General features: G+C 32.7%; 1 long non-coding RNA gene across 1 annotated transcript; it reads right to left on the reverse strand.

Annotated features, from left to right (window-relative positions):
* Window positions 1–598: 598 nt before the first annotated feature.
* LOC130891744 (uncharacterized) lies at window positions 599–3,492 on the reverse strand. Its single transcript, XR_009058946.1, has 4 exons — window positions 3,387–3,492; window positions 2,500–2,675; window positions 779–834; window positions 599–699 (listed from the first exon to the last, which is right to left on the reverse strand). It is a non-coding gene; the product is annotated as an uncharacterized LOC130891744 (long non-coding RNA).
* Window positions 3,493–11,581: the final 8,089 nt, after the last annotated feature.

Below are 11,581 nucleotides of genomic sequence, written 5' to 3' on the forward strand. Positions count from 1 at the left end.
TTAATTAATAAGGATCGGATTTTAGACTTTATCAGACCACAAAATCATTTTTCGTTTTTTTCAGCTCCACTAGAATGGAGGCTTAACTTATTAATGTGATTTTTTATCGATTTTGGAACTAGAATTCCGTAGAATCAAATAAATTTGAGATTCTCTGGTAAATCCAATTATTTGCTTTTGGTGAAGACACGTTTCTTTCAAGATAGCATGCTAGCAGCATTGTTGGGCGAGGGATCTGCTGTGAAAGTAGAATAAAAGACACTTGTGATAAATTTTGAATAAAAACTTGTCCATTATCTACAGCAGTCTTCTTTCTACGATTCCACATAGTTAAGAGTTGTACACGGCATAGGAATTTATGTAATTTGTACCACTTTCCTTTGTAATATAAAGAGAACATTGTTGATATAAGAAATATGTTTTTGCATCATTATATCTTAAGTTAAGATCACAAATTCATCACATGTCCGTTTAATAGAGTAAACCGGTAAATTGAGTAGCTTTGTTCCATATAGCAGAAATGTGTAGAAGAAGGAGAGACCGTGCTGCAAGCATATCCAGAAAATGTTTGTTTTTGTGAGGAAAACAATGAAAAATATGGATTTACAAAATATTTATTCAAACAACATAGTGTTTTTTTTAATTTAGGTTGAATGCTCCAACATTTCTTTTAGGAATCATCTGAAACTCACGAAACTTCTGAAACAAAGCAAAAGTGTATAGTTAAAATTATTATTTGAATTATTACAGAGAGTGTAATAACATTTTTAAATCTTACCTCATGCTATTGGGATATATTCATTCTGACCTGGTAGTTGCACAAAATTAAAGTTGCTAAAAAATATTAATTAAAAATATTAATTATATATGAAATAAATCCATTCAATAAAATTAAATTAAAGTCAAAATATTATACTGATGAAAATATTGCAGTTCAAATCTTGGAAAGCACTACTTATTACGTCGCTATCAAATGCTTTAAAATATACAGACTACGAGGAAGGAAGTACCTGGCCTGACCTTAAGATGGCGGTAGCTTCTTGAAAAATACCACTGTATTAGAAAGTACATAGACTATACAGCATATGTTTGAAGTTTGAAGACGCCACGTTGATTAGTATTTGTTTGGCAACCATCAATAGTAAGCGTTTTCAGTGAATTTGTAAACAGAGAAAATTAATCATCGGTATGTGATACAATACTTTCATTTGAGAGGACTTAGCCCAACTAATACTAAAACCTTCGTTATAAATAGTAAAATATTGGGTAACAGAGTTTAAACCAGTCTGTACGACCTGTGAAGACCTAACAAACATAGTACATTACAAATTAACTGAAAATTTGGACATGAGAAAGCTGTGCGCAAAGTGGGTGCCGCATTTGCTCACAAAGGAACAAAAAAGTCACTACGGGCCGATTCTAGTAAATACGGTGTGTCATCAATCAAATCGAAAAGCAATTCGTAAGTTGTAGCCTTACATTTTGAGAAGGTGTGTTGACCTGATGAAAAAGCACTTGATTTAGCTTCAAATTCGGCCACTTTTTTGCTATTTCACCTCTTATCCTATCAAGCAACTATGCAACCATCTGTCTTAACTGATTTTCGTTGTAGGTGTGTAGTAGTGGATCCAGGTTTTATATACAGTTATAAATCGAGGCAACAACTCGACTTATTCTGCTTAAACCGTGTCAATAGGGCCTGGTACATATTCTTCATTAGTATATGAGGTCTTCTGATATGCCGATAGCATCTTTTATCCTTCCAACCTTAATCCTTCGATGATTTTTTTCAATGATACGCTGGTAATCGCTATTTTTGGCTGTTCCGAATGCTCGTCATCAGTCGTCATACGATTACGTTTCAATTCAAGCGCTCAAAAGTTTGCGGAAATTTATGATTTCCATTATCAGTAAAATTTTCACAACGACTCATTCATACGATTGTCAAGCAGAACCTAAGCGTTTAAAATGGCTGAAATTTGATTGAGAATGTTTTACTGTAAGCGCAAATATATTTTCCAGCTTATATTTATAAATGCTGACATATTCAGCCACAACCAGCATTTAGTCTAGACCTTAGAACGTCAGATTACTATTTATTGAGATTCTACTTTGGAAAAAAATTTAAATCCAAAGGGGATCCAAAGGTTGAAAATGCATCTAAGCTCAAATAGTTGTTTTACCAAGGTCTCAAAGTCTGCTGATGTTGGGTAAAAGTAATAGAATACGAAGGGCTTTACTTCGAAAATCAAGGCTCTCTTTTTTTATGATTATTTTAATTAGGAAACGTGAATATTGGCAATCTCCAGTATTTATGAGATATCAAGTATTTTGAACTGTAGTCGCCGATAATAAGAAAAATTTTGTTGAAGTACAAGGTGCGTTCCATATATTAAAATATAATTACTACTACTATTTTAATAGTTTATATACAGCCTTGTATTTCAATAAAATTTCATTCTAAAGTTTTCGCTAATAAAAATATTGAAATTGAATTACTGTCGTTTTATATTTAACACTTTTTTTGGAATGACGTATCTTCTATTTCCATTGACTATAATATCAAATCCATGATCAACACCTTTACCATCCGCATTCCTACCAAGTACGTAGTCGATAAACTCGATAAAGTCATGTGATTGTTGTTCCTCAGCTGAAAAGAGACAAGCAAACCCCTGAAAATGAACGAAAAAAGTACAAAATAACGCAGTTTTCTTAGTACATTTACTAGTGAGTTTATTATTTAATAGTTGAGTTTTACTCTGGGTTTCAAACTAATATAGATTGTTTATTTGCTTTATGCAGTTATTAGCACTGTTTATAATTTTCCAAATATTTCGGGAAGATATAAAAAAAATTCTCCCCCAAAAAACCTAATAAATTATAACTTTGTATTACTGAATAACTGCAATTGATTATGATAGAGCAGAAATTAGGATTTATTTAAAAATGAAATGATCACTCTAATGAAAATAATTTTCTTGAAAACTTTTCTCAGAATCATAGCTGATGATAAGTTTTGGAATCTGTGATTTGTATGTTTCAACCTTCCAGAGAAAGCAAGTGATGAGTTATTTCGAAATTGGGAGGAAATAAATGGGTAGCTCTAATTGCCTGGGCTGTTCATTTATCCTCTTAGGCGTACTTTGCTCTAGCTGATAGAGGCTTTACTTTAGTACCTATAGCTCTCTATTTAGTTGCAGCATTGTCTATGAAGGTTGAACAAGAAATTTGTTTTCATTTCTTCCACTAAACCTGTCGAATAAGCCCAATAGAGAGCTGAGATGGAAATAACTATAAGATGATTGACAAAAAAGTAAAACTATGATCAATTATAGAAATTAGAATCATTTTTTCCAATATATTTAATTATAAGTGAATCTTACCAAAAATAAAAAGAATAGCAAGCACTTCATCATTTTTTGAGATCTATCAAATAATTACAACATGCTTTTTGATCGACAATTCATTTTATTATCAATGTAGGAAGTACAATACATTTTAATTAATTTTTTTCTTATTATTCTGCTACTGTGGGTGTACTGTATGGGTGGGTGGAGTTATCACCATTTTCATTTTATACAAATACGAGATCGGTTTGATGGGAAAATTGGTTTTCACTATTAGCTTTCGCCATTTTACTGTGTCATATGTAATAATAGTTTTCAATAGACTTTAATTGTAGTGATCTAATTTTTGCGATCGTAACTTTTAATGAATAATCGAGAAGCATTTTCAATGCCCCTAAGAGTTGAAACTTGTTACTAAATACAAAAAAAAAAAGAATCAGGAAGTTATAGTTCCATTCTCTTTTAATAATTTAAATGCAAAAGGCATCTTAATGCATGAAGTAGAATATATTTTTCTAAAAATTGAATTTCTGTTTTTGAGAATTGAAAACCCTCACTGGTTGACGTTAATCCTAATGAATGTCTGCCAATATTTTTCTCTTGAAGAGAATAGGAGGAGTAGCAATCCATGTAACTGTACATCGTCGGTATAAGTCAGGCAACGCTCTCGAAAAAAGTTCACGCTTATAGAAAGAGTGTTTTTTGTTACGCAACTATCTTTACTGAATTTCAACAACATTCTCCGTACCAGAATTTCTTAGGAACGGGCTCTGTTGCCGACGCGCCGAATTTCGGACGACCGGTATCTATGACAACTAATGAAAATACGAAAACAAAGGCGCTGGCGTTAGTTGAGCAACCGAAGCTATCTGCAGTGCTTCTACCGGGAGAACTTTAAATATCCGATCTTTCTCAATGACAAATGCTGAAATGCGTGCACTATCGAGTTTATGTACCTCAGCAGCTTCAGCATTCCGTTTTTTAGTCGGATGAAGCAACCTTCAAGTTGAACGGTACGATCAATCGGCATAACTGCTTGTATTCGAACGACCAGGATCCTCACGTCTTCATTGAAAAAGAATTTAACGTGCCTGTGGTGTGTGTATGTGTATGTAGGCAGGTATTCGGAAGGTCAGTTTCTAGTAGAAACTGACCAGATACCAGAGACTGGTATCTTTCATCGATGATCAGTACCGGAAGAAACTTATTATTGAAATTGGCTTGGAGCGAGGGGATTAACGCATTAACCATTTTAGGAGGTCACGATGTTTCCTAGGTCAAAACTTCATTCTAATCCAGGACACTACCTGTCCACATACTGCAGGTTCTGCACAGCAGTGGTTTACCGCTAGGGATTGGCCTGCGCGTAGCTCAGACTTAAATCCTATTAAGAATTTATGGGATGAACGAAATCTGATTCCAAAACGGAGCTCACTTAAGAATGAGATAGCATCGAATAAGATCGAGTCAAACAACTTAATCGATCCATGAAAAAGCGATGGGAAGCAGTTATTAGAGCCACTTAATATTGATAGGGTTAATTTCAATAAATTATTATTTTAACGAATTTAAGCTTGTATTTTCTTTACTGTTAATCATATCCTTCTTTCATTGTTTAAAACTCCTTTTCGTTTGATATTTTTTTTACTTTTTCGCTTTTTTTGAAATCAGAAAAAGGATGGAAGTTACAGATTTCTTGCTAAAGATTTTCGACCGCGTGTGTGCGACTTGAGTCGATTTTTTCATTAAAACGACTAATTTGTAACTGGACTTTATAGCCTGAACAATTTTTATGTATTTACGATTCTAGAGACTTGTACAAAGGCAAAAATAAGCAAGACAAATTTATTCAACAAACGATTAATGTGATCAAACTGAGATACTCTCTTCACAATTACTTTAATCAACTAATTTATTCAAGAGAATGTTGAATTTCCACTCGAATTTTATTGTTTTGGAGGTTTTTCTTATGAAATTGTAAAAGAAATAATATAAAACCTGCCCTGTATTCAGTGAATGTTTAAAAATCAACCTCAGTGAAAATCTGGCTATCCGATTACTTATCGGTTCTCCGTCTTATTCTAGTTCTCTTCTTGCAGCTGCTCATCGTTGCCGTCATCGTCGTCGGCAAATACCTTCTTGGGCACCATGTGCGGCCAATCACTGCCCTCTAAAGTTAACACCTGTCGATGACGGTCGTTGCAACAGTCTCGAATTTATAAAACTTAGAAATCAAATTTTATGGTTATAGTTTTATAATAAACTCGTTTGGAATACATGAATAACAATAAAAAATAAAGTTTGATTAAAAAACATTGTTTAAGGCAGAATAATTTTTCAATTGAAATTTTTGAGAATATGTAATTATAATCAGCGTTATAATATTCATTTGAAATTTAGTAAAAAAGTAAACGTTTGTTCAATATTTCTCTGATAATAGATTAAATTTGTAGATAAACAAAAGTAAGAAGTTATAATACACTGCTCAACAATTGAAGTGGATGTTAGATGAATTTTGAAATTTTTTGAATTAATACCACAGAAACTTTATGCATTCAGTTTACTCTAATTTAATGTAAACAGTTTAATCATGAATTTTTAACAAATTTTAACAAATTACTTGCAACTCATCAGCCAGTTGTTGTAAAGTTTGGGAAAGCTGTAGTAGTCGGCTCAACTGTTTGGACATTTTAGCTCAAACATGCTCAATTCATGTCCTGAGAACATTGGTAGCCATTCCATTCTTGTTTGACTAGATTTGACTAAAAATAACTCTTCCAGAAGATTGTCTAAAGAAGCTTTCAATCCCTGACTTGATGGATGTTCTGATTTTTCTTGCAGACAGGACTATCAAGTGATCTTGAGCATGAGTGACTTTTTTTCATCTTACTCTTTGTACGTCGTACGCTGTAGATCCCGTCTCTATATTCCGAAACCAAGCTTCAACATACTAATTTCTCAAGCTGCTCTATTTCTCATCGTTGTTAAAGCTTAATTTTTATAAATAAACTGCTTTATTGCTAATAACAACGCTCGTAAAACCAGTAAACGCACTGCTGAGAGTGAAACGATTTGTAAAATCACATTCATACATTTATTCATCAAAAAGATAACAACACAAAGAAAGAAAAAATCATGCGAAAAACTTTGGGTGTGAATTTGGCTTCATGCACGTATCTATTGCAATTCTTTTAGGAATATATTTGGATGTAACATTTAGAAAAAAAATACATTTCGATTGTTGCAGTGTATATTATTTATTGGTAAGAACCAATATACAAATTTGCTTTCTTTTTGCGTTTGTTCATGTACCAACTGATTGAGATGTTACGTATAGATCTGAATTTTTATTATCTAAAATCTGCCAGGTGGAGTTTTTCCAAATGATGATTCTCCTCCATTTCGCAAAGCATATGAATAGTTAGAAGGAAAATTTGTACCTAGATCTCCAGATCTCAATCTTCTAGATTTTTCTGCATTTGATCACTCATTGTTCGTAAATTTGTTAATTTTTATCATCTTGTAATTGGTATGAAATAAAAATCACTGAACCATCAAATCGGTAGACTTTATTAGAGACATTATTGTAAAAGTAAAATATTTGAACTATTAAATTTTTTCCAAACACGTCGATTTTGGGTAATACGATGAATGAAATAATGAATTTCAATGTATCACAGTGTATATTTACGGTTAACAACTTCCCACGAAACAATCATAATTTCACAACACTGAGGTATAATCAAGTATTCTTCTTATCTTGGAAATAGGGCAGCCTCGCCGGTTTAACCTTATTCTGCAAAAGACGGGAAACATTTTATTAGCAAATACAATTTTCTACACTTCGTACAAATTTCCTATCATGCGGAAAAAGGTGTTTTCCAACTTCAATTCGTTTATCTAGTGGTTCTTATGCGCATACATTATTCTTCACTTTATTCAACAAGGATGTACCGAAGTGAATATTTTAAAAATAGCAATTATTATAATGTTCAATAAAAGTTTATCGTCCTCATGTAAAAATTGGTTTATGTAATATGTATTACGTATTTTATTTTTGCACCTTGTACATAAAATTACACATCCGCAGAAAAAAGTGTAGTGAGTTATATTTTCGATGTCCGAAAATATGTTTTTAAAAATTTATTAAACACAAAATTACAATAATTTTATAAAGTTGAATGAACATAATTAATTTCACAAGTGAATTAACTACAATTCATTATTAAGTGTTTACAGTAAACTTATTTTCCTCCATCCCTAGGAATGAAAAATAACGGAGAATAAAGTTTTCTTTTATATTTCCGAATTAACCAAAATATTGAAATAATTACACAAATTATTATTATCATTATTGAAAATATATAATTGAAAAATTGATACATGGCTTTGCGGATTATACATTTCATTAATCGGTTTTATGTTTTTAGAAATTTTATTTATTTCATAAAGTTTTTCTAACTCTATTTTACTTAAGTTTGGAGATTTGTATATTTGATTATTTAAAAACTTTACTTTTTTAACTTAGTAACGTATATTAGTTAGTTGAAAAAATCTCATTTTCCATTTGAATACTACAATTTTTTGGAATTTCAATAATTGATGGATATTTTATTTCTAAGTAGAGGCCTGAAGCACATTTAGATATCACTTCACTTTCTAAATTTGGAATCACTAAAATTTCATTATTTGTCACTTGTTCTAATATAGTTTCTTGAAGATTCACATCACTATAGTACAATTGTCTTTTAATTTAAATTTGTCTTTGCAATAATATTTCTCTTCTAAAACAGGACATTCTTCTTTAATAAAATTTACTTCTTCTTGATTTCTGGCCAAGAAAGGTTGAGGAGGAATAAATATTTTATGGTTTTGGATGATAGGATATAATTGGAAAAATTCGTAGGTTTGAGGTTTCAAAATTGGTACATGGGTAGCAAAAATGATTTTGGATTTGGAAAAAGTTACTTGTGAGACCAGAAAGAGATAATACGTTGAAATATTATTAAATTTTGGAATCTGTTCTTCTTTATAAATAGTATTTAAATATTTCATCATTTCTAAAATTCCCTGATTTGATATTACAGAACTGTGAATTGTATCCACTTTGGAAAATGATATTGCGTTTTCATCCAGAGATGGATCGCTAGGAGCGAGATCTGGGCAGTACAGAGGATGATCAAAATCAAACACGTCTCAGTAAAATTCCTGTAGGAGCTTTTAGTATAGTTCTTAGAGTGAGGTCGAGCATTATCGTGACAAAAAACTAAACCTTTTAACAGTAATCTTCGGCGCTTGTTCTGTATTGTACCGCAAAATTTCAATATTCGTTTAGGACTAACTTTCACTGGGGAAGAAATGCGTCTTCGTTCAAATCATCGCCATCTTCACTGTACTGTGTCCAAAACTGATTTGCACTGACCATCCATTGTTTTTTGTGTTGTTCAGTAAGAGTTGTGAACAAAGTTTTCAGCATTTCAGTTTTTAAGAATCAATTTCATGAATTAGTGATCGGGAGATTTGCAGACATTGTATAGCAATAGCACTAATTGTAAACTTACAGTTTGACTAAAGCCTCTGTTCATATGAGTAAACCAGTAACAAAAGACGCCGTCCACATCAGTCTTCATCGTGCAATTGATTACTCATAGCATTTTATTTGAAAATTTGCAATAAATTTTACTTGATTTAACTTTCTTTGCATTTAGAAAACGAATCTAAGAGCAGATTACACAAGCGGCAACATCATAAAGAAGCACTACAAAGAATACGTCGGTAGCAGCGATTTGAAAGTGGCGTACATGTCTTCTGTTTGGGTCAGAATGTCTGCCACGTATACTATGAACTGCGAATGGAAAGCTGTCGCTGACGGAAATGGAAATGGAATTTACATTGTGGATACACGTCTGAGCCCTCCCACCAATACTCCCAATTACACTGTCTGACGCATAAAAGCTACGTCTTCAGAGACTGTGTAATTGTGAGTATCGGTGTGGTGGTGCAGTATTAGTATCACCAGCGTTTCCACAAGATACAACTCAGAACTGAACACAGCAAACTATTAGTATGCATTAAAATCCTCGTAGGAATTTGACATCGTACGAAACATTCACTTCTTTTGGTCTTGTCCGATATCCGTGTCCGCATGAAAGTCCGCATTAATTATTACGGATGACCAAATTGATTGCTAATGAGAATATTCGTAACAAGCTTTTCGGTATAAAGTTTTATTTTTATAAGATTCTCAATCTCAATATTGACGCTTGTTTAAATTTTAATAGTAGCGATACATTATAATAATATACCTCGATGTATCACTAGCATCCAAAACACTCTTTGAGTCTCTGAATCTCTACTTATTAGAATAAAAATCGATCAGTATTAAAACTAGAAACGGAGAGATTGTTAAAAGAATAGCTTATTGAAAATATTATCTATCTCATTTTTTCTTTTGATTTCATAGAAATTGTACCTTTTTAAATTGAAATATTCTATTTCAAATAATCTCGAGAAACATCATTTAAAGATAAATCTCCAAGCTCACTTGATCGCAACATATAAATAGATATTTGTATATAAAAAGTTCCATTCATCATGAATTAGGTTTACATTTTCCCAAATACTGTAGACCGCTTGAATATAAACTTTTTTTTGTAGTACTTAATATACATTATAGACTGAAACTTTGTGCTTTTCCTACAATTATCTTCACATTTATAATTGTTTCTTTGGTATTAACCGAATTTCTCTGACTATAAAAAAAAAATAATACGGAGGGGGAAGTTTGTCCCCCCTCTAGTAATGCTCTGGTCAAGAGAGCAACGGGCATTCGCCGTTGAGAGTTACTTCTCTAACAATCGCTCAATTATTGCCACATAACGTGCCTTCCGCACTCGGTTTGAAATGCCTCCTCAGACTTGTTCCTGGCCGTAATTCAATTCTGTGAGTTACCTCATTTCGGGAGTGCGGAAGTGTCGCTAAACCCAGACCTGGACATCAAAGGACCACCAGAACTCCGGAAAATGTCAATTCTGCGTTCTCCTAGGCGGTCCGCTCACAAACATGCAGCTACTCTGGGATTTTCTGTCACCACTGTTTGGTGATTTCATCATGAAGACTTTCATTTTCATCCCTACAAATTGGCTGTTGTGCAAGAATTGACTGAACGAGATTTTGCTGCCCGTAAAAAACGCATGTGAAGTGTTGCTTGACAACCTGTACAAACAATATCAAAATAATCTCTTAGCGAACATAAAAATAGTATACCAAAACAATGATTAGTGCGTGAAAACCCCCGGCGGAACGGAGCGCCGCATCGTTATTGGTCCAAATCAGTGGCACAAGTGGCACCATATACTATAAATAAAAAACCGCGAGGGGCGAGCGCCGAAAAAGCCGTTAGACAGTGACAGCAACGTATCGTATTGCACTCAGAGATTGTTCATATTTGTCTATTGCGTAATTTTCTTAAATATGCCAGACACAGACACAGATACCCCACCTAAGAAGAGAAAATGAAATACAAGAAAATAGTTAAGACTGTTGAGAACGTTATTTCCAAAAAACAGATATTTCGGAAGTATTTTCTGCAAGGTTGAAATCAAAATGTGGAATATAGATATTGTCATTGATGTGCCAGTTGAACCCCTTATTATAAATGTTGACGTGGCTGGAAGCTCAATGTCATCTGATGGGGAATAAGAAAATGTTTTTATTGAGGTAGAAATTGAAGATTTTATTTTAATGTTTCAATATACATATTATCTTCCAAAAGTGCGGAGTGCGGTCCTGTAACATGATCGGCTTTGGCGTTTTCAATCCTGATCACGTGCACTATGCGTGAATATGTTTTGGTTTACTATTTTTCTTCGATAAATAGATATTAGAATGATATATCCATTGAAAATATTCATTGCAGCTTTTGTTTAATCTTCCTTTTCGACTCCTGGGATTTATTAATTTTCCAAAAGCTTATTTTTGAATACAAAAGGATTATCAGTAATAATTAAAACCTAAACAATGACTGTGATATTACAAAAGGTACGAGAAGCTGTTGTGTGGAATATTTCATCATGAAACACTAATTCCACTTCACGAATCAATGAGAAAATGAAAACTTCCATCATCCATTGTAAAGTTTACAATTAGTTGAATCCTTGTTATTCTCTAATATGTTATGTCTTTAAATTCGTTATCTATTCCACGAACTAATTTATTTTTCCTAAATAAAC

The sequence above is a fragment of the Diorhabda carinulata genome, chromosome 3, assembly GCF_026250575.1.
Source record: "Diorhabda carinulata isolate Delta chromosome 3, icDioCari1.1, whole genome shotgun sequence".
In the NCBI taxonomy this organism is placed as follows: Eukaryota; Metazoa; Arthropoda; class Insecta; order Coleoptera; family Chrysomelidae; genus Diorhabda; species Diorhabda carinulata.